This window comes from Sus scrofa, chromosome 2 (assembly GCF_000003025.6).
Source record: "Sus scrofa isolate TJ Tabasco breed Duroc chromosome 2, Sscrofa11.1, whole genome shotgun sequence".
Taxonomy (NCBI): domain Eukaryota; kingdom Metazoa; phylum Chordata; class Mammalia; order Artiodactyla; family Suidae; genus Sus; species Sus scrofa.
The window spans coordinates 90,327,517-90,353,337 of NC_010444.4; the positions used below are offsets into that span (position 1 = coordinate 90,327,517).

Consider the following 25,821-nt stretch of genomic DNA (forward strand, 5'->3'; position numbering starts at 1 on the left):
GTTGAAACAATGGGGAGATCTGGGACAGGTGTGATTCCTCATCATTTAAAAAAAAAAAAAAAAAACTGGGATAATTAGCTATTTTTCTGGGTTCCTAACCCCAAGCCTTCAGGACATCACTGGAAAGTGAGCAGGACTGGAACAGGTGGGCTAGAAAAATGAAATAATTCATGGAAGCCATTCCGGAAGCTGCATGCTTTGGGCATCAATGCTGGGGTCTTCCCTCACCCAGTCAGGCTGGTGTGTTGGGCTCTTGCAGGTGAGTGGCTCTTGACACTCAATGAATCCTACGTGATTCTCGGACTCTTATCTATAAAACTGAGCTACCTGTCTGGATCGCACTGAGTATAATCATTACACAGAGGACCTTGACCTGGGACTTTGTCTCATTAGGTGATTAAAAAACAAAAAAGTACATTTTTAATAGATTTCATGAGGACCTGGTTCTGTGTGACTCTGGTTGCTCATGGGAAACTATCAGATGAGGTCTACACTGAGTCAATAACTCACTTTTAAGGCCTCGAAATTATGTGGTCTTATTTTTCTATGCAGTTTTTTTTAAGCTAGGGCTTGTTATCATCAAAACTGAAAATCATCTCAATGATACCAACATATTATGTTATAAAAGAACTGCACTGTGAATAGGGATTTTCAGTCAGAAACTAGTGCTCAGTAAATACCTGACTAATTGATTAGTACTGGTGTTATTTACATAAATACATCAAATCAGCCTTGAGGGGTACTATAGAGCCAAAGCATGTAATCTAAAGGAAATTTACTTTATTAAGACTGATTTGGGGAGTTCCCGTCGTGGCTCAGTGGTTAACGAATACGACTAGGAACCATGAGATTGCGGGTTCAATCCCTGGCCTTGCTCAGTGGGTTAAGGATACGGCGTTGCCGTGAGCTGTGGTGTATGTCGCAGACGCAGCTCAGATCCCGCGTTGCTGTGGCTCTGGCGTAGGCCGGTGGCTACAGCTCTGATTCGACCCCTAGCCTGGGAACCTCCATATGCCACGGGAGCAGCCGAAGAAATGGCAAAAAGACAAAAAAATAATAATAATAATAATTAAAAAGAAAAAAGACTGATTCAGAGTTCCCATTGTGGTGCAGTGGTTAACGAATCCGACTAGGAACCATGAGGTTGCGGGTTCAATCCCTGGCCTCACTCAGTGGATTAAGGATCCGGCGTTGCCATGAGGTGCGGTGTGGGTCGCAGATATGGCTCGGATCTGGCGTTGCTGTGACTGTGGCATAGGCCAGTGGCTACAACTTCAATTCGACCCCTAGCCTGGGAACCTCCATATGCCATGGATGTGCCCCTAAAAAGACAAAAGACAAAAAACAAACAAACAAACAAAAAAACAGACTGACTCATAGTGAAGAAGTAACTCCTCGGTCTCCTTCCTACCCTCCCAGCTCTGTATTGACATCTTTGTTTGGTTTCTTTGTTTAGTATCTTAGCTTTGATTCCTCAGGACACAAACAGAGATAAAGAGGTACGTGCAATAATTTTAGGAGGGTGTCCTTTGGAAAACAATGCTTATCAAAGTGGCTGAGGAAAGCAGGATTGGCAGAAGGGGAAGTTGAACTGTTGATGGATGCAGCTGGAACAAACCTCAGCCAATCCCACCAGAAGTCTGAAGGTGGTCAGTCCATTAGAGAGGCCCTCAAACTAAGGCAAGAAAGCCAGGACTCAGGACCACACCATTACCAGGTTAATCCTGTGAAAGAAACAACCTGGGGCAAGACAGTTCCTTTTGACCAAGGGCAGTTGCTGGAGAGGGACTCAGCTGCGAGCTGTCAACAGGTAATACGCTAACAGCTGGGGGTGTACGGTGTCCTGTCCATGGAATTCGAGTGGCGCACCACAAAGCCCACTGTACTGGGTTACACCACAGAGTCACCATGTGGCAACTAAACTCATCCTCCTTTAACAAGTTAAAATCTTCCTTCTGACTTTCCTCTCTTTGTTATCAGCATCACCATTTTTCCTTACCCAAGGTAGCAGGAAAAAAAAAAAAAATCTGAAGATTTCTAAAAATTGCCTTGGGCAATTTTTAACAGTCTGTCACATTTAATTTCCAGCATATTTATCCTTTTAAACAATTTTAAATAATTCACTACAAAGTGAAATCTGGCATAAGTCCTATCTGTCTTTTACTCCCTGAATTACTGAAGAAGCCAAGACAACAGATTTCTAGGCAGTTTCTAGGGCTTGGGTTGGGAACTGGTGGTATAACTAAGGAATGAGGAAGTGGCTGTCTCTTCTTCCTATTTTAGCGAAGAAAGCTTGAGTCATTGGTCAGGCAAATAAATGCTCCACTATTCTCTGGAAGTCCTACACTGTCAATAAGAAAGCAAATGAGTGACCTTGCCAAAGAATGTTGTTATTTCTAAATGTTTTCAAAGATTGGGATTTTAAAAAGTCTACATAGTAGTTGTAGATATAGCCTCACCTTCCACTAGTATAACTATGCTGTCAGAGACCTAGCTGCCACTCCAAACACTGTCCTCAAAGTACTTGCAGAGCAACACAGGGGATATTAAATTATCATGTAATTAAATTAAATTATCACTTTGCAATCCCACCAATAAGGCTGAGGTGGCACTTCTGTTCTGAATCCTTGTTTGCAAATCCTTTTACTCTGAGATGAGAACTCCTTCCTGGCAGAAGCAGTTTCAGCTTAAAGGTGAAGTTGTAGATTAGGTGATTGTATAAGAGTTCTTGCATCCAGAAGATTCTAAGGACAAAAATATAAATCCACTTGTTTTTAAGATGTGTGATCTTTGGGTTTTAAATAATTTAACTTCTCCAAAACATGGATCTATATTGTACGTATTGATGACTTCACATTCTAAATATAAAGCTTTTTGAAATTTTCAGAACACTTTCTTTTGTTGAGTAGTAGAGTGGGGTATTTTAATGTTTGGGAATTTGGGGTGTGCAAAGAAAATATCTCTTTCTGAATAAATGGGTCAGAAACTAGTACTGATGCTTTGAAGCAAGAACTGTAGGGGCTATCCATTTGTCATCTCCACACCTACTGTATGCACAGCCCTTACGAGATATAATGATGATCACAGTGTGGGGAAAACATGATCTCAGATTTCTAACATTACGAAAAGGAAAACAGGGCAGGAAAACACTTGGAGCTCAGTTTTCCTCTTTAAGCCCATGAGGCTTCTTAAGCAAGTCTCATTAGGTGAGTGGGAAAGATGAGGTTCCTCCAAGAACCACCTTAAAGTCTCTGGGGCCACAAGGAACCTGTACAGCTAACACAGGTGCTCCCAGTACACTTTGGATGTGAGTTTGTGCAGCAAGGGGTACCTTCGTAGTGCAGGAATGCCTTGCCATGACAAAGCCACATAAAAGAACCCTACCGAATGGCTTCATCTGCCCTCCCCTTACCCTTCAGACTCTCTCTGGGATCTATTTGGGTGACACATGTGGCAACAGATGGATGCCTGGTGGCATAATGTATAGTCGCCCGACATAAACTATGGACACGAGCATGTGTGGACGACAGGTCAACAGCCTCAGACCCAACAGTCTTCCCTCAGGAATATTCTGGGGACACCATCCAAACATCAGACCATTGAAAGGCTGGCTTAAAGCAGAAATTTGCAAACATTAGCCTGCTTCAGAATCACCTGAAGAGTCTGTTAAAACACAGATACCTGAGCCCCATACCCAGAGTCTTTGATTCAGCACATTTGGAGCAAAGCCTGGAAATGTGTATTTCTAACAGATTTCCAGGTGAGGCTGATGTTACTGGCCCAGGGATCTTCTGCTGAGAGACCAGCATGTAAAGAAGAGAGCCTCCACTGTCCTCTTTTGAGGACTTCGAATTCATTCAAGTTGCTGGGCGCAGAGGTAAGGATATGACCACCAAGTGGAGGTGAGTGAATCTTCGGGTAAGGACTCAAATCCCTGAGATGACCCAAAGATCTGAGGTGGGAGCACAGGTGTAGAATGTGTCTGTAGGAGGACCTTGGGAAATTAGACAAAGAGCCCATTTGCTCTTCTGCTTCTTTGCAGATGATACAGCAAAGTTGTATAGCTATACTGTAGCAAAGATGTATAGCAAAGTTGTCTCTTGTCATAGATACAGTTCCTTATTTCTCCCCCCCCTTTTTTTTTTTGGTCTTTTTGCTATTTCTTGGGCCCCTCCCACGGCATATGGAGGTTCCCAGGCTAGGGGTCGAATCAGAACTGTAGCCGCCGGCCTCTGGATCGTAACCCACTGAGCAAGGGCAGGGATTGAACCCACAAACTTATGGTTCCTAGTTGGATTTGTTAACCACTGCGCCACAACAGAACTCCAGCTCCTTATTTCTGCATGGAGCAGCATTCCTGTTCCCTTGGGGAACTGCTCTTCCTCCTCTCCACGCATGTATTTCTTGTGGGCTTCGAATCAGAACGTTATGCTCCTGGGCCACAGGGATGTGTGACCTTCCCTCAGAAGATATTCCTTTGGCCCATGACCAGAGCCTAGCCAGAGTTCTTCCTTGGGAAATTTCTACGTTTACTGGTGGGGAAAGTTCTCATTCATTTCTGGTCGTAGAGCTGTAAGAATATTTCCAAGAGATGCTATCAGCTGTATCTCCCACCACAGAACATGCAAGAGAATGAAGAAGACAAAAGCCAAGAAGAAGGAGCAGGAGAGAACCATGGCAGCAACAAGGCTCTGCTTCTAGTTGCTAAGGGCTCAGGGCTATCGGGGTTCTGCAGCAATTTCCTCAGTTCTGTGTTCTCTCTATCTTTCTAACTTCCATGTCTCCCCCATTTCTCCACTCCATCCCTCTTTACTTGCTTGCTTGAAGTAGTTGGGTTTCTGTCACTTGCAAAGCAAAGAATCCTGACTAGCATCCCTCTTGTAATCAAAACATTAAGGACAGAAGTGGAAGGAAGAAGCCTCAGAAGAGTGTTGGTGGTGGGATATGCTCGCGTGCTCTTTGTAACTGCAAGAATAGAGCCTCGCTCAGGTCTTCCTAAGGAAAAGTACAAAGACACATATGTGGAGATGGAAAGTGGAAAGCCACCAGAAAATGGAGACAGGGAAGGGCCAGCTACTCTTTAGGTCTCTCTCTCCTGGCCTCTCCTGCATGTCATCTTGGCTTCTCGGAGTGTCTGTTCCATTCTCCATGTGCTCCTATTTGATCAACACTTGCCCAGTTTTCAGTCCAAATGCCAGAAGGTCAGCTAATGACACTGCTGTTTGCAGTGTGCAGAGCCCTTTGTTCCCAGCCACGAGGGGTGGAGGGGGGAGCACTATCTCTGGTCCCATTGGGGTGTCCTCTGAATAATAATTACAAAAGCTGGAGGAGTTCCCTGGTGGCCTAGCAATGAAGGATTCGGCACTGTCACTGCTGTGGCACAAGTTCGATCTCTGGCCTGGGAACTTCCACATGCCATGGGTGTGGCCAAAAAAAAAGCTGGGGAATTTAGGATGAAGCAGGCATTCCCTTGTGCCCACTGTAGGAGATGTATGTGTATGTTCCAGGACACCAAGAATGAAGAATCATAGTATGAAACATCAGGCAAATATTAAAGAAAACATTTGCACCAGAAAATCAAGTGTATCAGAGAAGTGGGTATGGAGAAGGGATAGGGCAAAGACGTGACAAAGTGGTCTGGAGCCAAGGGCTTCAGGTCCTAGAAAAAGGAGTGAGTCCAGATCAGAAGTGTGAGGCCTCTCACAGCCCCACAAAGCCATGGGCCTCTGCTTGGCTTGGCCTTCACTGCAGACTGGGGGAACTTGGGATGGTCCCACATTTACCCTTCCCACCATCTCTCAGAGAGAGGTCACACACTTAGAGCTCAAACAGACCTAGGATGGGGTCCTTGTAAATGACTCTGGGCAAGTTTCATAGCTTCTGAAACCTCAGTTTCCTCATCTAAAGAGAGCATTATCTGCGTTCATTGGGTTTTTCTGAAGAGCAAATAAGACAATGCCTCTGAAACACTTAGCTTAGCTGCAGGCACTGAGTGTTCACTGAATGCCAGTTATCATTGCTATATCATCCTCATCATCATTATCCTCATTTTCATTATGATGCTTTGAAGGTGAGCGAGTGGTAATATGACTCCAGGGATATATTTGTGAACAAAGCTTATCTCTACCTGTTTGCTGATACTAGTCATTTCTCTAACAAACACTCCCCACTTACAAATGAAATTAAAATCAGAATATATTTTCATTGTACAGCTACATTGTGTAAAGTGAACACTACAAGCAAGCAAGCAGGGAGGAAGGGAGGGAAGAAAAGAGGGAGGGAAGAAAATCACTTGTCAAGTCCTCTTTCACTTGTAAGATTTTAGCCTTCATTATAAGAGATGCCTATTGTTAACTGAGGCATCAGCACAACAATTACCAAAAAAACAGCCCGAAGAGGTACCTAACATCATTTCATTCTGTAACACAGAACGTCTGGATATATTTAACCTTATGTGAAATCATTAATTTGGTCTGACATGTCCTGAGTATTACCAACAGTTTACTTGAAAACGATATGAAGAGGATGGGAGGGTGTGGTTTAAATATAATCTACAATTTAAAATTTAACTTTACACATTGCCATGCTGTTCCATTATATATGCAGGAAAGGGAAGAACAGTATTCTTCAGACTTGAAAAAATTAATCCATGTTTCTTGGCATGGGCAACCAATGTTATGTTTAAAATATACATGTATAATGTGAGACATATTATCTAATAAAAATCATGCAATCTAGCTTGTTCACTTTGTAACGTATAATAACTGGAAGTTGATCAAAGAAAACTACTTTCATTTTCATTACTACATTGTTCCTATTTTTATGAACAAAATTTAAAATGTATGATAAAAATCCAATATACGGTAATTGAAACATACAGTCTGACCTCACATTGCTCTGATAAATCTGTTCATTTCTGGCCATTTTCAGTGTTGCTATAGTGAACAGTGTTGACAAGGGGATGAAAAAAAGCTTATAAATGGAATTTTGATCATAGATAAAGCTGAACATAAACTATCTCCCAACATTTCTGCATGTTGGGAGGCCCGGTTTGTGCCACAGATGGCCATCTCCCAATAATACATAAAACATTTCTTGTTGGAGCTCGGCACATGTTGTTGAATGCACAGGTCATCTGAACAGAACAATAATTCAATTCACTTAATAATGACCTCACTGGGAACAAACACAGACACACGATGATGCTGTTAGAAGAACAAAACCATACTAGAGTTTTAAAAATGAAATTCTTAAAAAGTCGCCATGCTCTTGTGAAAATAGCACTTAAATATATTCAGTGTTTAGCGACCAGGCAGGCTCACTGAGTTTATTTTAGGCTCTTGAATTTTACTGCAGTGTCGCTGCCATGTTTTCTCCATTTTCAGGCTGGTAGCTTTCCTGGAAAGGTCAGTGGTGCCCACTGAACCCTCTATTGGCTTATTGGCTGAGCTCATTGATGAAGAAGCCTTGAGTACATCATTTTTTCTTCTCAAAGAGCTGAGATGGCAGTCCATGAAGAATGACTGCAGAAAGTTTCAGAAGGACACATGGGAATCATTTAACCAGACCAATAAAACCTGCTATTTATGTAAGTAACAGTTATTACAACCTCAACCATCAAAGCCATCCATACTTCTCTAGAATAATTTTTAGATTTAGGGCTAATTTTATTTCTAGCTTTTAAGGCTTAAAAGCCAGGATTTCCTGCAGTGGCAGAAATGAATGAACTCAGTCTGGAGAAATCAGAATCTAGAGTGACCTCCTTCTAGCATCTAGATGCTTGCTAAGATAGCATGTTTTGATGTCACTGGTGTTCATACAATCAGATGTCACCTACTCGAAAGTTTTACCCACAATATTCATTTCTATATTATAAAACCAAGCCCAAGTGCTACGGAAATTGTGCCCTTTACTGTCGTAGTTTTAACTATTAATACCATGTTCTCTTTTGTCATCCACGCTGACTATAAAAGCATACTCAATAAATGGTAGGGGCTTCAATTATGTTTTTGCTTAATACATTTTATTAAAAAGATCTTTAATGTTTAGAACCCAAATTATAATCTTGGAGAATAGAGGGATTTCTTTAAGAGCAATGAATGAAGAGATAGTCTATTCAAATTATTTTAATGTTGGAGAACAGGGAGAACTTTGGGTAGGAATTTTGTCAAAAATCCTATGGTTGTTTATAGTTTATTTTTATAGTTTAATTATTTCGATTGCTATTCTTTTTTCCCACTCCATCTATTCTAGCAGGCTTGAAAAAACTAAATCTGTTTTCCTACCGAGTAGTGCTTTTATGCTTAGGAAACACATTTCTTTATAGGAACTAACCCATTAGCTTATTTCTGTACCTGCCTCATCAATATCAGCTAGAATACCCTATAATCGTGGCAATTTATTAACCTCTGCTGTAAAAGCAGATGAAAGAACACTCATGCTATTTTTCCATGAAAATGGTGGTTAGAGGAAGGGGTGTTTTAGGAATATAGCGGTATGAGGGGAAAGGAGAGAGAATTAAAGAAACAGAGTACATTTCCAACTACACGTACAAGTTTCTAAAGCTTAAAAAGAGAGGTGGTGCCTCCTTAGTGCTGTAGGTAGTGCCTCAGTCTCGTACATCCTAAAGCTTAAAGAGGTATCTGTAATCCAAACAAGATATCCCTTTTTTCCTTCCTCAGTTTCTCTCCCTCCATTTACTGATTCTTCTCTCGGAAGACATAGTTCTTGCCTCTAAAAGAATTTGCTGTGTGAAGGAAAGAAAACACAGACGGTAATTAAATAAACTGAAATGTCCATAGGTAATTTAGGGACCAGGTTGTTATTGTAGGAGCTCAGAGAAACAGAGATCAGGAAAGGCTTCTTGAAGGAACTGCAAGGCATGTGTGCAGACCCTGCTCCTGGGACCACAGGCTGCCCCTCAATTCTCTGTGAGGCAGAGTGGAACTGCCCTTCCTCTCCCACCCTAGAAGGCTCCTCTCTCCATCTCCTGAGAGGAAGGAGGTCCTTCTGCAGCCATTTCAGTGGTGAAATGGTGCCATTTCAGCTCAGCTCCTCAGTTTACCTGAGGGCCAGCAGTGCTGGCAGAGACTGATCAGGAGGCTGAAGAATCTGTGTACCTTCCTCCCGAGGGAAGAGGGGGAGGATGGGGCACAGGAAGCCACACTCCTCTCTGGGCTTAGGCACCTGGAAAGGGCAAGCTGGGGGGAGGGAAAATCCAGAGAATGCTGCTACTGATCACAATAGCAACATTAACGCAGCACTTACAGCACAGGGAACTGTTCAAAGCAATCTACATGGGTTATTAACCCAGGTGATCCTCACAACAACCCCATGAGGAAGTCCTATTAATACCCCCATTTTACAGATGAGGCACAGAAAAGCTAATTAACTTGCCTAAGATCACACAGCTACATAATTGGCAGAGTTTGGACTGCAGCCCAGACTCAGCTGGACTCCAGCCCCCCTGCTCTTACGTGGTGCACAACTCAGGCTGCACTTGGAGAGCCATTAAACAATATTGATACCCGGGCCTCGATCTCAGAAATACAGATTTAATTGATCTGCAGTGGGGCCGAGGGCAGGAGTCCTTCTGAAATTGCCCCAGGTGATTCTAATGCACAGCCAGGATTGCCAGCCATGCCATTCCACCTCTCACCATCCTGCTTCATTATCCCCATCCCTCTCCCCTCCTCTTAGACGATTCTGCCCTGATCTTAGACTCTGCCTTGCTCCTTTTTCCTTCCCACACAAAACGGCCCTTGAGGTGGTTTGAAAATATGTCCACAGTTTCTTTAACACTCCTTCCTTCAAAAGGGGGAGCCTAACCTCCCCTGCCCTTGAGTGTGGGCTGGACATACTGACTTGCTTCTAACGAATGGAATTTGGTAGAAGTAATGGTCTGTGGCTGCTAAGACCAGGTCATAAAAGACACTGCAACTTCCTCCTGTCCTCCTTTGTAAGTGGTAGATGGCTCACTCTGGGGAACACAAGCTGCCATGCCATGAGAACTTCAAACAGCCCTAGGGAGAGGACCTCATGGCAAAGAGCTGTGGATTCCTACCAAAAGCCAATGAAAAACAGAGGCCCTCCAGCAAGTAACCGTTGAGTGAGCCAAGTTGGGAGTGAACTTTCCAACCCCAGAGAATCCTCAAAATGACCACAGCCCTGCTGACATTTTCAGTACCCCCTCGCCAGAGACCCTGAGCTGGTCCCATCCTGCCAAACCGCTCTCAGATTCCTGACCCTCAGAAAGTGTGCGAGATAATAAATGTTCGTTGTTCTATGCTGATAAACCGTGGGGTGCCTTGTCATGTAGCAATAGATAACTGATAGAGGCGTCTCCTGCCCCAGTCCACCCCACCCCAGACCCTCCCAACCTTGACTTGGAGCTGGAGAAGTTGCCAGGGCTGCCAGAGAAAAGTGTTCTGACATCGCAAGGTGGAATTTTGAATGCATTTACCACAGAAACATAGCTCCATGCATTTTACATATGTACATGTATGTATGTAAATGCATAGGAAAAGTCTGGAAGAAACAAGCCATGCTGTTAACAGTGTTGGAGCCAGAGACAGGAGAGGGAGTGGGATCAGGGTTGGAGGAGGAAGCCAAGGGGAATTTTCCTTCCCTTTCTGAAGTCGTTGCTCGGATATTTCACATCGAGGATGTATCTGGGTAAATGTATTTTTCCTACATAAAAGCAAGGGAAGTGGAAAAAAGACAAAAAAAAAAAATGCGTAATCATACCTGAGGATGAGTTCTGTTGGAAGTAGAGCATTAGGAAGGTTGTTCCACAAGTACATCATGGATATAATAGTACTTGGCAGTCTGACCTGACTGCCTCAGCACCAGGTATACCACCAGATTGTAGGCACTGCAGTGATGAAGAGTTAAGAACACCAGGCCATGGAGCTTGATGCTCATGTGTGTTTGATTCCTGCTTCCTGGCTCTGACAATTAGCAGCTTGGCAAGGCATGCAACTGTTCTGGGCCCACTTCTTCATCTGTAAAGTCGGGATAATAATGTGAAAAATGTTAAAGCTAAATATATAAGGAACCGCAGACAGTAAATGATCCACAGGTGGCACTCATTAAGTGTTACCTAAAGAAGTTCCTTTGTGGTACAGGGGGTTAAAAATCCAGCATTGCCTCGGCATAGGATGCAACTGCAGCTTGGGTTTGATCCCTGTCCCAGGAACGTCCACTTGTCACAGGTGTGACCAGGGGGAAAAAAAAAAAGTTAGCTAAAATGCCATGGAAAAAAATTTTTTTTTCTATTTATGGCCACTCCTGTAATGTATGGAAGTTCCTGGGAATATGAAGTTCCCAGGAAATGCTGGATCCAAGAGAGGCCAGGAATCAAATCTGCATCCTCACAAAGACTATGTCAGGTTCTTAACTTGTGAAACACAAAAGGAACTCTGGAAAAATATTTTTCTACTTCCAAGGACATACATTTGGGGAATTATTACATATAAATAAATTAAGGACTCCATGAATTATATATTATATATTGGCGTCAATTCACCTTGTTGGGGGGGGGACACAAAAGGTTCATGACACAAAGCAGATTTTCAAGATACTTTTACTGAGTGAGCTTTGCAAACATTGTAGTGGTCAGATGTTTGTTTTCTATTTAAAGTGGTAAAGAACTGACTGAACTTTTTTCTTTTCTGGCTTCTTTTTTTTAGGGCCACACCCATAGCATATGGAGGTTCCTAGGCTAGAGTCGAATTGGAGCTGTAGCTGCTGGCCTACACCATAGCCACAGAAATGCCAGATCCAAGCCTCATCTGCGGCAATGCCAGATCCTTAACCCACTGAGCGAGGCCAGGGATCAAACCTGTGTCCTCATGGATACTAGTCAGATTCGTTTCTGCCGAGCCATGACGGGAACTCCAAGACCTGAACTCTATTCCAGTTACAAGGGAGAAACTGAGGACAGTGGAGGTGAGCATACAATCCCAGAGAAGTAAAACAATGCAAGACTTCAATTCTACTGGACTTTGGCATTAGTGTATTACACTATCCCATCTTGTACACATACATGAGAGATCACATATGAGGAGCCAGCCTATAGATCCCAGAAGTAAAAAATGTGTTTTGTTTGACCCCCCTCCAACATTGTTGAAAATATTTAAATTTGAAGCTCACATAAAAATACAAATTTCAGACTGCTCTTTAAAAAGGGAGACATCTGGCTATCTTGGACTAGTTGGCTAGGACTGAGTCATGGATTCCTCCTTTAGTCATGATAAGGGTTCTCTGGAAGGTCACAATTCCTACTGGGACTGGCCTGCATTACTCAGTGGGGTTACTTTCCTGCCCCTCTAGGCACTGAGTTTGCACCTATGAAACTTTGGATGTTTACTTCAACGCAGTAAGAATGTTACTGGGATGGGATGATCACAGGTTTCTATAATTATAAAAACTGCCTAAGCAGGCCTGCAATGTAGAGATCCCAGAAATGAAGGCCATCTCTCTCTGTTTACTTTTTAATGAACTGAAGAAAAGGAATGTAGAAAGAACGCTCTAAAACGTTTCTATGAGGAGATGCGGAGCTGCTATTTATAATCTACTATGCTTCTGCAATGAGCTAATATTTATCAAGAGGACCTCCAGTCTTTCAAACACTCTAGAGTTGCACATCACCATAGCCAATCTATTTATGTCATCTTTTCCATTTGACTGAGCAGACTGGGATTCTCTCCTTCTACACATGCTCAAATCCTAAAAATGGAAGAAAAAGCTGAACCATGACCCTTGCCTTTGATATATAAAGATGCTTATCGACTTTGGTGATATTGAGTTCATTTTTAATATCATGGAGTCACTTGTGCCTCAATATCTATCCAATACTTGTTTAATAAATGTTTCTATCTAATCGTTATTAAAAACAAACAAACAAAAAATCAGTCCTATTTCCTTAAATTAGCTTGATGATCTCTCCATGGAAATATTCTTCCCCATAATTAACAAAAGCAAAATATGAATTTGCGGTAAAAAGAGTCTTTCAGTTGCTAGTTATTTATTTTTAATCTAGATCATTTCCCCCCATCATTTTATTAGGAAAACTTTCAAACATACAGAAAAGTTGGAAGAATGGCACGAAACACCCATACATTTACCATCTGGATTCAACAATTTACATTTGCTATATTTACTTTATCACATGTTCATTCATTTCTCTATCAATCTATGAATTTGTCTTCAGTTCTTGACTCCTTTCAAAATAAGTTGTAGACATCAGTACATTTCACCCAAGAACACTTAAGCATGCATATCATTAGAGTTCAATATTTGTTTATGGGTTTTAAAAACAAAACTTTTTTTAGTGTGATAAAATATCCATAACATAAAACTACCACTTGAACTGTAAGTATACAGTTTGGTAGCATTAAGTACATTCACATTGTTGTGCAGTCATCACCACATCCATCTCCAGAACTTTTCATATTCTCCAATTAATACTCTATATCCATTAAACACTAAATCCCCACTCTTCCCTCCCCCTGAGTCCCTGGCAGCCACCATTCTATTGATTACTCAGTATGCCTATATAGGAGTTCCCTTTCGTGGCTCAGTGGAAATTAATCTGCCTAGCATCCATGAAGATGTAGGTTCCATCTCTGGCCTTGTTCAGTGGGTTAAGGATCCGTGTTGCCATGAGCTGTGGTATAGGTCCCAGCTGCTGCTCAGATTCTGCATTGCTGTGGCTGTGGCTGTAGCCAGCAGCTGCAGCTCCAATTCAACCCCTGGCCTGGGAACTTCCATATGCATCAGGTGCAGCCCTTAAAAAAAAAAAAGATACCTATATAAATAGAATCACATACAGTATCTGTCTTTTTGTGACTAGCTTATTTCACTTAGCATGTCTTCAAGGTTCATCCACATTGTAGCATGTATCAGAATTTCCTTCATTCTTCAGGCTGAATCATATTCTGTTGAATGTCCACAGCACATTTTGTTTATCCACTCATCCATCAGTAGACACCTGGTTGCTTCCACCTTTTGCCTATTGTGAATAATGCTGCCCTGAACATGAATGTACAGATAGCCGTTCGAGTCCCTGCTTTCATTACTGTTAGGTATATTCCCAGAATGGAATTGCTGGATCATATGGTAACTCTATACTTAAGTTTTTGAAGACTCTGTGGTGTTTTTTAGTGAAAAATTTGCACACAATGAAATGCATACATCTTAATCTACCATTTGATGGGTTGGGACAAATGCATACTCTAGCAGATATTTTTTGCTTCCTTTTTTAGGTCTTCCATATATATAAGAAATGATCAGTTAGAATGCTGCCACTTTCTGTGGCTAAAAATCCTAATGGAGAGAGTGTGCTTGGATGACATCAGGCATCTGGGTTCAGGATCTACTGACCATACCTGGTCTCATATTTTAAAAATCATAAAGGAACTCATAGTCCTGATATTAGGAATTTGCAAAAGTTGTTTATCTCCATCTTCTACTACTGACGATAAACACTTTACCTTGTAGGAGCAATGACTGCATGGTTTCAAAGCAGGATATTGTTAAACAGCTAACTGCATGTTAAGCTCATTTTTTTTTTAGCTTCTGTCCATTACCACGGGTGAGATGAATCTCTCCCTGCATCTATTACAAAGATTTTCCAAACTCTATAATGAGACTCTTTCTAAAGATTATAAACAGGCAGCAAGCAAAGTTTATCTTACAGATCAAGAATTTATATTATTGAAAATGAAAACAGCAATGTACATAGCATGTTTCCGCAATCCGATTGGCAAAAAGTGGTAGTAGTCTCTTTGGGGAGGATGTAGAGTAAGAGGCGCTCAGAGACTATAGATGGCATTAAATGGTCAGACGATTTGCTAATGTTTGTTAACACTACTGTATATATTTTTAATATATCTTTTTCCAACCCAAAGAATCTCACTTCTAGAAATTTTTCTTACAGAGATGCTATACAAGTGCACCAAGATATATCTGTACCCTGTTGTTCATTGCCACATGGCTTGTAGTAGCAGAAAATTGGAAGCAACCCAAATATCAGTCAGTAGGTAACTGCTAAAAATAAATCCTGATATACCCACATTTAACTGGTATAACTTGCTTTACCAGCTTGGACACAAACAAGGTTACATCTTTTTTTACTTTTTTCAAATTACATTAGGCCCAAACATCCATGTGCCAGATTAGTGCCAGAGGAAGTCCACTGCCTGTCTCCTTTCTCAAGGCCTCTTCCCTCCCATGAATTATCCAACCACCCTGAGGCTTTACTTCTTGCAAAGTGGCTAGTCCTGCTTCTAAATGTCTCATGGAAAGAGAACTGGGGAATCTGATTAGTCTATTAGGAGCCTTATTTTCAGTGTCTGTTGTTTCTGTTTGCCATAACATGACTGTTGAAAGCCGCATCGGTAATAAATAGGGTCTAGCATTGTAAAACCAAGAGTGAAAGAAAAAAAAAGGTTTGATTGAGACATTGTTTTGAAAAAATTAAAGATTATCTTATCTTTAAATAGGATTAATCTTCAAAGATATACATATAACAACTCTACTTGCAACAATGCTCTAATTTTTACAATAAACAAAGGATGAATCAAGTGCTGATTTGGTGAGGGGAATAATTTTTCTAACAAAACTACTTGATAGCAAATTTTGACACCCTTCACTTCACACTGACTTTCATAGCAGAATCATACAAAGGTCATTTTGAAAAAAGATGTGAGGGCTTCATCAATTTTCCTGAGAGCCTCTCTTAATCCTTTGATATTCAAATAATTTTCCTTTTGAAGAACTTATCCTCTTATCATCCTTGTTGTTTTTCTCATCTTTAATTGTTAACTGGTCTAACACTGCCGGATACTCATTTGGTTATGGAACAGTTCTCTAGAATCACTTTCAATGACTTCATAAAATCCTGCATCTTTTGCAAGATTAGCAATTTTACATGGTAACTGAAATGCATTTTATTTACATTGTATTGTTGGATGTTTATAACATCTACAATCAGCAAAATTGACTGGCTGAGTGGGGATAAATGCTGGTATTAAATTGGGAGGGCTATTTGAGAGGGGACTAATTTAGTAAGTGGCCAGTTTGTTAGTGGATATTTTCCTGTTATGACCAATTCCTGCTTCCCTACACAACTTAGCAACTGCAGGGATTCAGATAATGATAATGAATAGTTGGACAACATGAAACTTCTGTACTATGCAGCTCTAAAAAAGAATGAAGTGTGTGTTGACACAGAAATGTTCACAATGCACTGTTAAATGAAAAAAGCAAATTCTGAGACTGTGAACAGTGTAATCATGTTTCTATGAAATAATTATGAATGTGAATATGTGCATCAAAAATATAAATAAATAAAATAACCTGGAAAAGTATATTCCAAAATGTCAGCAATCATGTTCTAAAAAAAATTGTGTGTGAGAAATGTGGGAAGACCCTCTAGGCAGCCTTATTTTTAATGAGTATTATACTTTCAAATATGATAAAAGCCAGTTTTTATATATATATGTATACACATATACTTTTTTTTTGCCACACTCATGGCACATGGAAGTTCCCAGGCCAGCAATCAAACTCAAGCCACAGCTGCAGCAACACTGGAGCCTTAACCCACTGTACCACATGGCAGGAACTCCAAGATATTTTAAACCAGTATAGTTGAGGTAGGGCCAGATTTAAAAAATAAATAAATAAATAAGAGAGAGTGAGAAAGAAAAAGAAAAATGTGTTGATACGACATTAGTGACCAAACAAGGTTTTACTAGAAAGCTATCTTATAGGCCCATTAGGAAAGGGTGAATTGGGATTCTGCAATATGAACCTGTTTGTTTTGTTATAAACGCTTGGGAACTCTTTCTCAAAAGAATCAAACCACAAACATTTGCTGGGAATCTGTTGTTCTCAAGGTACTGTGTTGCACTTAGTGTATAGAGGAAGACAAGTTCTGTGGCACTGCTAGAGCCTGTCCTCAGAAAGCTCCTAGTCTGGTGGAGAAGATGAGAAGCTGCTCAGTGAATGAGGTTGGCAACAACCCCTGGTCATCAGCTACCACGGTCTGAGCAACTGCGTACATCTGTGTGATGGGACAACTGAGAAAATGACTTTCTGATTTCTGAGCCTTTGCCCCTACTCTATTTCTATGGGTCAAGCAATAGATGCAAGTGTGAGATATTAACTTTAAGAGAGAAATGTGACCCTTTAGCCTTTTTGAGAAGGGAAATTCACAGACTGATCCAAAGGCCAGTTAAAGCGCCATCTAGATCTTATGAGAGTTTCAGGGGGCCTTTGTTGGGGATACCAATGAAGGGAGATGGTGAAGAGTGGGATGTGTATTTTTAAAATTTTCTGCCCTGTTTTATAAATGAGGAACTTAAGACTGGATCTAGGTGACGTTCTGCTAAGACAGAATCAGGATTTGAAGCCAGCACTTGTTACAGTAGAGCCTGCCTCTTACTTTTTATGACCCACTCCTTCCTCATTGCAGATTACAAGCTAACCATCACCTGGAAGGAAGAAATGTTGGGCATGGCACTAACTGATGTGTATATTTACCGTGAAGTTTACCCCAGGTGAAAAGAGGAAACCAGCTGTGTGAATGGAATTTGGAGAAAGGTAATACCCGCTGGCCAACAAGAGAAAGATCCATGAAATCTATATAGTCGTCCTGGATAAGAGTTTGCCAAGATTTCTGTAGACTTGGTCTTCCTTTCTACTCCTGGAAAAATTCCCTTTAGGGCAGAGTTGAAGCACATTTTAACAGAGTAGCACTTGCTCTTCTGCCTATATGCTGCCTAAGCAGCAGATAATCAGAAGTGCTCTGGGTTCCGAATTCAGCTGCAACAAAAATCACTTTTTAAACAGTTTGCTGTTGAGACACCCGAATTACTGACTCACTTTGGATGGCGTCTTCACTATCTAGGATAAAAGTGCTTTAAATGTACTCTATAGCATAACCTATAGTGATAATGCAGTATGCCATGTTATTTACCACTTAATTATACCACTGTTCCTTAGAACTCTGAAATAGAAGTGTGACTTAACTATTATTAGAGCTTAGCTTGGATTTATGACCCATTCCAGAAGAGTTAAAAACTTTAAAAAAGTGTACAGTTTTAAAAGAAAAAAAATCATTTGAACTTTTAGGCAAAGTTTATATGTATTAGCTTGCAAAACAGCATCAGAGAAGAACCAAATATAGAAAAAAAAAGGTTTTAGTTCACTACTGTGGTCTTTATGAAATGCAAGACAAATTATTTAGGTCACTTCCCTTGTTGCAGAGTAAAAACAAACTGCTTCTTACATCCACTCTTGGGATAGCACATGAAATGCAAAAATACCCCTTTTTATGGAAAATGGCTGGAAGTCATCGCCTTGAAAAATTTCTAAATAACTCTCAACATTCTGAACTACAGGAAAAATCACTTGTGGATAATGAGCTACACATTCTTTCTTTCCTTCTTTGCCCTCTTTATCTCTGAGAATGTGAGGACTTGGCATTGAACATTGCAATCACTTATGGACAACCTCAAAGTTCTGTGAAAAATAAAAATTTGCAGTTTTGCTGAGAGAAGCATCAGAATCCCAAACATGACTGCCTCAGAACAAATCACTTTATTGGTGAGTGGGCCCAGCCTGGCCATCCACCTGGTAGTCACATCTTAAGTGAGGTTCTAATTTGTCACATCTGCAATAAATCCTGCCAAGAGATAGTAACTTTCCTTGTGAAAAATGTCCCTGAAAAAAAAGTCAACTGTTAGTGTAGTGCTGAGACATGATGGCAGTTATTAACCGGCATGATTATATTTAGATCATTCCATGGCTGTATTTATATGTAGATTATAGTTGGACGCTTAATGCTGAAGAAAGCCCTCTTGATAGACCTCTATGTTTGAAGACTCCCTGTGTATTTATTCTCAGACTGGCATGTGACTTTTCTGGACAGATAGGGGAAAACAACTTCTGTTTTCACTTGTTCATTAAGGAAAAATAAAGAAGAAAATATTATATTGATATGGCATTTGGTGGGGGGGGGCAAGCACCTTTAGAAAACAAATATAGTGTGTAACTGCTAGAGTCTGAGATGGCTATCTGGCTACAAAAGCTTTCTTGAGTCAGTTAAGTAGACGTTTTTCCTCTAAATTTTTCTTTTAAAAAAATCGCCTGAGGTTGACCTTGTTGTTCACCATTTGCAGCTGAGTTAGGGCTCACTGTTTTCAGCTGAAAGTCCCATATAGTCATCACAATAATCCCAGAATTTTACAAACCACAGAAGGAAGGTGGCATGCAGATGGGTATCATCAGGCCACTGACAGGTAAAGAGCTGATGCCATCTTTGATACACATTCCCCGCACCCTCTTCCAGGGAATGTGAGTAGGCATGTTAGGTTCTAAGCTTGAATCACTATTTATTCTGCACATGCCCTTTACCGGTAGTCAGTGAAACTGAAGACGAGAATACCCTATCCACAATGTGATTGTGATGACACATGGCAAGATGTCAAGCATCTCCAGAGGTCTTAGATGTTTGGCCTATTGCCATTTGAGAAATAGCCTCTGCTTTTGCAAAAAATTATTCTCATAACTACTTCTAGATGGAATCCTTAATGGTCATCTTGGGAAGGTGGTGGCATCGTATAGTTGGGCTTGTAGATTCTGAAGAATATTTGCTGCCTCAGAAGAACTCAAGGAAACTTAATTTCAGATCTGGGAATAATTCATTTTTTAAGAATCGCTTAGCTGTGTTGCCTTCAGTCAAATAAAGTGAGTTATTCTTTATGAAGCATGAACAATGCCGGAAACACATCATTAAAATGTTAATTTAATTCGGCCAGTTGAGGTAAGAATCCAGACAATTTGGTTTACCTAAAAGTGACTGGGATTTGTAATATTGTTTTTGTTCTGGAACAATTCTGGTCACATGAATGAAGGTTCTGAGGCAGGAGACTGGGCATAATTATGAAGTCATCAGCTTTGCTGAAGGTTCGAGACCAAAGAATGAAACATGCTTTCTTCAGAGTTGTTGATTTTGTTCTTTTGATAAACAAAAGATTCACTTTTAAGAGGAAGGCGAAAGTTAAAATCTGTTTGGCTGTGACCATGGGTTTTCAACTGTTCTCTACTTTGCTGCCAACTTCTCTGAACTGAAATGGGGAGAGCTCACCCTCAAATGATACAACCTTATTCTGCAAATCACCAACGGGTCCACAGTAGACATTAAAGCTTCGCAGGCCCAGAAATCACAAGAGTATTCTTTTTCTATTTGCCAAGATAAAATCCCAACTTTTGGATTGGGACCATACTGTAAAATGTAAATAACATTTTAATGAGTCCTGTAGAGGAAGAGTGTGCTGGGCTAGTCGCCCACCACTGAAGGGCTGGATTTAGTGTACCTTGGGTCATAATGAAACTAGTTTGGTGGTCTTCGCCTCCTCAGTTGACATTTTCCCACATTAGAAAACCAGTACAAGAGTTCATGCAATTCCCTGCAAAGGACAATTGCAGTTCGGCCCAAAACCAGAACTGGAGTGTGGATGGGATAACTGGAAGAGAAGCTAGAGGAATCAACATGGAGACTTTTCATCCTAAATTAAACTCTTGCCTAAATTTAGAATGAAAAAGGAAGGGGGAAAATAACTGCTTGTGTACTTTTATTTCTGTCCATATTCTGTAATCTCAAATACTATGTAAAGACATCTCCTTCACTGTTCCACTTCCTTCACTGTTCATGTTCTTGACTCTCTCTATACCAGCAACTCCAGCTCCTGGGGCTACAGAGGAAATGACTGCATCTCAACTAGATTGCATGTCAAGTGTACTTGTGTCTTACCTAACTCTCCCTGATTCCAAATTTCTCTTCTCTAACCAGCTATGCCTCACCTGTCCCTTAATCCAGGCACAGTCCCAGTTCCTGCAGGGGGTCCTCTGTCGTGACAAGAACATACGTTCATATATCTTCTTTTTTGTACCTAGCTATGTGGAACAGTTAAGACCTAATCATATACATCTGAATTTCCTATTACTATTCTATTTGATTGATTTAAATGTAAGTGAACATTTAAAAGGTAGAGAGAAAAAACCCTTCAAACATGAGCTGCTTCCTTCCTGACCTCACCAACCCTCAACAGAGATGATACTTTAGGTCCTTTTTTCCTTTGGAAAAAGACACTAGCTCTGAATCCTTTCATAATTCTACCTGATTTAAATTTGACTTTTATCCTGCATGATAAATTAAGATTCTGTATCTTTTCCCCCTTGCTTTTTGGAGCAATTTGTCTAACCCAACACCTGCATAAGTAGATCACATCCTCTAAGTGACAGGAAGGCACTGGGAAGGGTAGCATTAGTTCCAAGAAGAGCTCCCCTACCAGGGGGCATCCTGACCTGGATGGTGCTTGCAGGCTTCAGGAGTGGGTGCATTTAGAGGCCCACTCACTGTAGGAAGGTCATCTGATGCCTCTGCTTGCATGTAGAGTTGCCTGGACAGCCACTACAGGTCTTCTCTTACAGTATTCCCAAGCCGCCAAAATCCCCTTGGAAAAGAAAAAAAAAAAAAATTCTACTTAGAGTAAGGAAGCATTGTCCCCGGGAAGATCCCAGGTAGCCAGGAGAAGAAGAAATCCAAAGGTTGGTCCCAGCACAGTGCTTCCCTGTAGCAGGAAAATGTGCCTTTCCTGGAGCCTGGCCGACTTTGCCCTAAGGTTGCATTTCCACACAAAGAAGCCTTTAAGGGTGCTGTTGCAGGCCTCCACACTGGAGGTTTATGTCTGTCAATCTTAGAAAAAAGGGAGGCTGTAATAAAACTGCAGGAGCCAGTAGTAGGAAATTACAACTCCAGAATCAGCGAAGGCCTGCCTCACAGCCCTGCTCAATGCTGAGCACTGGCCACTCTAAGGACTGAGAACAATAAATCGGAAGGAATTTAAGTCAATTGGCGGCTGGATTGCATTAGCAGGACTCAGAGAAGGGGGCACTTGCTGAGGGTGGTGCACGGATTCTTGGCCATTGCCATTATGCCAGCCCAGCTGGGCCACCCCGAGTCTGAGAGAATGAGAAAAGTTCACCCAAGTCAAACAAGTTGAGGAGGCCTGCAGACACCCAAGTTGGAGGCCGGTGTGTGTGGCAGCCAGTGCAACTTCCAGTGTAATTCAGAGGATTTATAGTTAATAAGAATAAATGCTAATCAAGGTCTCAGTGAGTGACCATGATAGGCAAAAAAACAGGAAATACCTCAGAAGGTGGACCGGAACACCTGCAAAAAGACACAAGGGAAAACAAAGGTAACTGGGAGCTAGGCAGAGAGAGGTGGGAAAGCCACGGAGTTGTGGGGTGGGGGCGGCTGGAGTCAGGGAACAAGTGGTTAATGGAGCTGAGAATAGAGAGAGCATCACTGCCACCTGTCCAGCAGCTCTGCAGCCCTCATTTTGGCAGTGTGGCCCCCGATGCCTGCGCAGAAGGTTGGTTGGACCCAGCTTGAGCGCTTCCTAAAATATCCTTGGGTCTGATGCAATATCACTTTGTGATGGCACTGCATTGCGATGTGGTGACAGGATAACCTGGTGGTGGAGTGGGAAGGCCTTTTATGTCTTCATATGACTGTGCCTGAAAGAGGCCAAGTGAGCAGAGCGTTCCCAAAGGAGAAGAGGTCAGGTGGAAGAGTGCTTAAGCTCTCTGATGTGGAAGGAAGGAACAGAGTTCCCAACTGCCCACTCCCACTGCAGAGACTGGCCACTGGCAGAGGGCTCAGTCAGGGGATGGAGACTCAGGCAGACAACAGGGCACCCTAAAAAGCACAGTCAGCAGAGGAAGGGCTGTGCTAAAACCAACCTGCACCCCAAGAAAGCAGAAAAAACAAGGTAGCTTTCCCCTGAGTATGCCCTCAGGGCAAAGGAGTTGGTTTGGGGAACTGGAGAGGAGACAGGCTTAATCTGGAGAAAACCACCCAGAGCTACCAGGAGCTGGCAGCAAGGTTCCGGTTGGCCTAGGTCTCCAAATAAAAACAATTTGCCTAGGTCTAGGAAAGCCCTTATTCTGCATAATGACATGGAATTTGAAATGTGAATCAAACCTTGCAAAGGAATGCAACTCTTTTTTTCCCACTCCCCAAGGCCATTCTACCATTCTTAGAGGGGGACAGGTGGGTCAGAGGAAGGTTTAAAATTTTTGCCCCTTTACTAAAATTTGAAAAGTGTCAACCACCTCTCCTGCCATCCCTGCCCCCAATGCTCAAAGTGTTCAAAACTAAAAGATGCAGCATCTTTTCAGCGAGTAATCAGCACAAGTTGAAAGGCACATGCTGTTGCATTTCTGATCAGATTGTATGTTAAGCAGGAAAATATCCCCCCCTCTTTCCCCCACTTTTTTTTTTTTTTTTGGCTAAATGCTTGTCTGTTTAAAGAAGCCACTAGGCAGTGCCTCTCACTTTGTCTTGGCAGGGCACAACCATCAGACGAAGTGGGAGGAAGAAACATTAACTTCAACAGCTGTTTCTTGACCCCGGCTGTCAGTCTTCCCAAGAATAAATTTTGGAGAGTCCTATTTGAAACAAAGAGGGAGTTTTGGGGGAGAGAAAAGTTGGTTGGTTCCAGGGCGACCGCCCAAAGGAGCTGGGAACAAGATGTTGGCAGTTACCACGCAGCCTGCCTGCCTCTGCCGGGTGCAGAGATGGAGCAAAGTAACTTGAAAGCTCCCCTCTCGGCGCCCTGTGCCTGCAGCTTCCCCCCCTAACGCGCGCCCAGATCCAGCGCCGGTGGTAAGAGCCGTAGCTCGACTACAGTAATTCCCCAGCTCGGGCGGCTTGAAACTGCTCGGGCTGAATAGCATTTGCTGTTCCGTCCTGTGGCCGCCTCCCGCCGCCGCTGCCGCGCTCCCTGCAAAGCAGCTCTCATTATCCCGGAAGTTGTGCTGACACAGTCTCGCTGCCACCAGAAGTTTGTCAACATCAAACTTCTCCTGTGTGGGGTACGTTCACCTTCCACGAGTATTTAATCGAGCCAACAAGCAAACAAACAAACCCAAATAAACCTGCCCGTGATGTCATGGTCTTTTTTTTTTTTTTTTTTTTTTGCTTTTGCTTTCCTGGAAGGCTGGGGCTGTTAGGAATTTGCTGGTGGGCGCTCAGAGCGCCGGTAGGTTTCTGGGGAAGATAAGGGACAGCCCCCGGATGGGAAGCGGGGAAGGGACCGAGGAGGGCGTGGGGGATGTTGGTGTTAGGGGAAGGGGGCTGGGAGCCCGGGCCAGGGTCAGCGAATTTGTCCTGCAGCCTCTTGCCCACCGCTGGGTTGGAGGATGCACGGACCGGGGCGAAGGTTGTTTCTTTGCGGGCCCACCCCTCAGCAAAGATTACTTGGACGCCGTGGCTGGGCACTTAACGGCGGGAGGGGGGCGGGGGCTGTCTACACTCCCTCTGCGTTGTGAACTCCTGCTGGACAGTTCTACAAACACCTCTCGGGGGCTATCGGAATAAAGGGCATTAGGGTCATAAAATGTATTTGGAGGCTTCGACTGCAACATAAAAGAAATTCCTGCGATATGAGGGCAGGGGCGCACCACCTTTTCTGTCTCTGATGAGTCTGTTCAGATACCTTGATAAAACCATTTCGTCTAAACCGACTCCTTTCCCTGAGCCAAGTCTGCAGGTTCAGAGTTGCTGCTACCCAGCTTGGGTGTTTGTGGTTTCCAGTCGCTTCCCTGCTGAGATACTCTGGCTCTGCGGGGGGGCGGGGGAGGAGGGCGGAGGGAGGAGGAGGAAGAGGAGGATTCTGATTAACCCTTTCCATTCCGTAGTTTTATCTGGGCACCTTTAATCCTTCTCAAACTGGAGAGGACAAGGCCTGACTTGCTGAGTTGTGACGTAGGCATTCAGGATTTGGTGGCATTTGAGGGCCACAGGTTTTTGTGGAGGAGTTGGAACTCAGACGCTGATACTAACTTTTCTCTCTTGTTTGGGAGGCCACTTACTGCATTCAGACCCTGGAGATCAGAGAGAGAGGGTTGCAAGTATCCCCTGTGTAATGTCTGGTCAGATTTGGGCAGCTGAAAGGGTTCAGTGTCCCTAAAATGGGCAGCCCCAAATCTCTCTTGGACTGGAAATCCACTTGTGGATGCAGCAAATTTTTTTTCTATATTCTTCAAAAATAAGTTATAGAGTAAATAACTATCTCTGCAGAGAATATTGCCCATTATCCCACTATGTTATGGTGGGGAGGCTGATTTAATCCTTTTAGGGAGCCAGGTACAGGATTTACTCTTCTTGTTGGTAGGCTGTTATTAACTGTTTTTAGAAAAATTATAACTACAGTCATGAATCTTTGGTAACAAAAAGCAAGACACTTTCTCCTATTTTTCAAACTACCATAAACAGGAAAATTGTGCTAGTCCCAAGGGGCTAGCCTATCTTAAACACAAAATAAAACACAAAGCTAAAAATAAAATCTAAAGAAAATGTAACTGAGGTGTTTCTCTGGCACTGTAAGTTACTTTTGACAAATGCAAATCAAACGGATTCAAATATAGTTTAGAGCAGGCAGTCCTAAAAATAAATAAATAAATAAATAAATAAATAAATAAAAACACACAAAGAAGTGTGCTTTCCTGAAAGTTTAGTCATTCTCTACAGTGAATTTTCCTGTTGGCCATGCCTCAAAAATCTCCCTGAATTATTCAGACTTCTTTTCTTTGGGTGGTACTTTCATTTTTATTTATTTATTTTCTTATAACCCACAAAATACTACTCAACATTATTGTACCTCAGTGTGGACATGAATCAAGAAGGACATGTGGAGGATTCCATTTCCAACTCCACGTGCATGAATTTTTTGCCCTGGT

The 25,821-nt window shown here is 42.1% G+C and overlaps 1 long non-coding RNA gene across 2 annotated transcripts; it reads left to right on the forward strand.

The window, feature by feature from the left end:
- On the forward strand, positions 7,264–24,037 carry LOC110259415. 2 transcript variants are annotated; one of them, XR_002341792.1, is made up of 3 exons: positions 7,264–7,588; positions 17,483–17,610; positions 23,430–24,037. It is a non-coding gene; the product is annotated as an uncharacterized LOC110259415 (long non-coding RNA). The 2 variants fall into 2 exon arrangements; XR_002341791.1 differs by lacking the exon at positions 7,264–7,588 and adding an exon at positions 9,215–11,213.